We start from the raw sequence: 3365 nt of genomic DNA, 5'->3' as shown, positions 1-3365 counted from the left end.
GTGACAACAGTGTTTTTGTTGCCTATTTGAGGTAATCTAATTTAATTGAATGTAACGGATTGGTAAATATACTGATTTAATTTGATTTGTACCAAGTGGGGAAAAAAAGTCAGAAATGATCCAAACACAAGATCAAAATGACAGTGTGGTTAAATCTATTCCACATGCTTAACCCTAACATTGCATACATAGTTGGCATGTCAAAGAAGATTATAATGTACTCTCTGCAAAAGCTGGTGTTTTTGTTGCTCACTCACTTGAAAACTCTGTTCAAATGTGAAATTCTTGCACTTTAATTATCTCTCGGCCTGGAGACGGAGACTCTCTCTCTCTCTCTCACTGCATAAAGAAGAGGAGAAACTGTACGGTTGACCTACATGTTTAGAAACTAAACCTAATCATCATGCCAGCCTAATTTCAGCCTATAAATTATTGTGTTTTTGACAGAAGCAGCCAGATGTTTTACTTAACTTGAGTAAAAGATGATAGTGAGGAAAATGACTAATATACAGTTACTTAATTTTGAGGTATTCCACTTGATTCATTTCCATTTTTAATACTTCATACTACATTTAGATTACAGAGATAGTTACTTGATAAAATGCAGATTATAACATTATATTTATTTAGCTGATGCTTTTATCCAAAGCGACTTACAATAAGTGCATTCAATTATGTGGATGCAACCCAACTATGCCATCTGCTACAGTATAAAGAGATACAGAAGGAGTTTTTTTTTTACACCACACACAGAGGAAAATATTAGGGCTGCAACTAATGATTATTTTCATTGTTGATTAATCTGTTGATTAATTTCTTGATTAATCAATTACTTGTTTGGTATATAAAATATCAGAAAATGGTGAAAAATGTTGATCAGTGTTTCCCAAAGTCCAAGATGATGTCCTAAAAATGTCTTGTTTTGTCCACAACTCAAAGATATTCAGTTTACTGTGATAGAGGAGTAAAGAAACCAGAAAATATTCACATTTAAGAGGCTGGAACCAGAGAAATTTCACTTTTCCCCCTAAAAAATTACTCAAACTGATTAAATCAATTATCAAAATTATTGCAGAGTAATTCATTAGTTGACAACTAATCGATTAATTGGTGCAGGCAGCTCTAAAAAATATATGTAGTTTATACTTGTTACTCTACAACACTAGTCTAACAACTACAGTAATTAGTTTCTTTGAGGATAAAGACTTTACACATGATACGCTCATTAAAATAATAATATAATAATATGATGAATTGACAGATTAAACCACCTAGCAACAGCTACAAGAGTAAAATGCTGTTTACTAATCCATGAGTCATAATAATCCAATAAAATAGTTTACAATTTACATGGGCAATATTTTATTTTGCTCATACTATTATGTACTTTAGTACGATTTTGAATGCAGGACTTTTACTTTTAATGGTAGTATATTTTTACACTGCTGCTTTGTTTTACTTAAATAAAAGATCTGAATACTGTCAAATAAGTGGAGTAAAAAGTACCATCTTCACCTTTGAAAGATAGGCTATAGAAGTACAAAGTAGCATAGTAAAGTGATATTTGGGGGAAGAAAATAAATAAATAAATAAATAAAAAAGAAGATAAAATAAATAAAATAAAATAACAGCCAAACAAACAATTATTATTATTATTATTATTGTAAGTAAGTAATTGAGTGGAAAATAAAATGAAATTCGTTAAAATAAAAATATTATAATTTTTACACTGCTACTTTGTTTTTACTCTTTACCAAAGACAAATTCTGTCTTTTGTACGCAAAAAGCAGATAAAGTATTTTCTTTCTATTCGTCTAAGCTTATTAAATATGATGAATTGATAGATTAAACCACCTAGCAACAGTTACTACAGTAAAATGATGCTTACACATTAATCCATGAGTAATAATAATCCAATGATTGAATAAAATAGCCTACAACTCACACGGGCCGAAAAATAGTACTGTATTTTGCTCATAATATTATTATACTAAGTAAGATTTTAAAAAGCAGGACTTTTATGCTACTTGTAATGGTAGTATTTTTACACTGCTTCTTTGTTTTACTTAAATAAAAGATCTGAATACTTCCTGTCAAATAAGTGGAGTAAAAAGTAACATATTCCCCTTTGAAATAGGCTATAGAAGTAGAAAGTAGCATACTTAGGTGAGGAACAAGTACTGTACTTGTACTTAACCTACTTTCTACCTCTGTGTTTTATATTATATTTGAGCCTCAGTGGAGTGGACACCTTGGCTGGAGTTAGACCAGAAATGGGCGGGAACATTGGAGGTAGCTGTTGTTTCCTCCCGGATAGTACAGCATGTACACCACAGTACATAGATACAGGAAATAGTACATGATGGGGCAGGGAAACACTAAAAACATGCGTCAAAGCACCATATTTTAAGTCAATAAAAGAAACAAACGTGTTTATAGCTAGATACATTTTGCAGTAACGTAACGTTTTTAAATCTTTTCTAACCGATAATACAGTTGAGATGTATGCAAATCGTCGATGGTTTAAATACAGGATGTAGTTATCAGTCCTGTCTGGAGTAGTGATGTGTCGTCACGAACGAGTCGGCTCTAAGAGCCGGCTCTTTGAACCGGCTATTTTAAGTGAACGATAAGAGCCGGCTCACGTCCGAGAGACGTTTTTTCTTTTTTCTTTAATTAATTCAAGGCAGAATGATAGGACGATCTTCTCCGCGCCACGGGCACTCCATGCACTGACTGTGACCGAATGTTGTGTTAATGACGTCCGTACGACCAATCAGGTGATGACAGACAAGGATCAAATGATCAAACAGGGAAGGGCGGGAGTGCACGGTGTGCTGACGGTCTACAGGTACAGAGCAGGAGGAAGAAGAGGAGAGAAAGAGAGAGCGGTGCGCGAATAGCAGACAAGATGAGTGACAGTCGGAAACGAAGCAGCATGTAAAATTATGTTATTCTGGAAATTACAAGGTTTAGTATAATTAAATTGAATAATTTAAGTGATATAGATAGATAGATAGATGGTAACTTTATTGATCCCGAGGGAAATTCAAGTTTCCAGCATCTCGGTTCCATAGTGTAAAACATGTTAGTAAAAAGGCAGTAAAAAAGTTAGTAGTGCAAAGTACAAAGTACAAAAAATATACCAGATATAAAAATACAAGGAGTATTAAAAATTAAAAATGAATATAGTGTGGGGTAACAGCTGTGATACACGACTATTAAAAAAGTGACTATAGTGCAGAAGAGACTGTTAAAAATGAATATAGTGCAGGGTAACTCCAGTAGCTTAGTCTAAAGTGCACTGTATATGTGCACACATACTAATCATAGGTCAAAACAGCTAAAGCTAAATTTGGCTGAAT

The sequence above is a fragment of the Sebastes umbrosus genome, chromosome 9 (assembly GCF_015220745.1).
Source record: "Sebastes umbrosus isolate fSebUmb1 chromosome 9, fSebUmb1.pri, whole genome shotgun sequence".
Taxonomy (NCBI): Eukaryota; Metazoa; Chordata; class Actinopteri; order Perciformes; family Sebastidae; genus Sebastes; species Sebastes umbrosus.
This window is presented reverse-complemented; position numbering follows the sequence as displayed.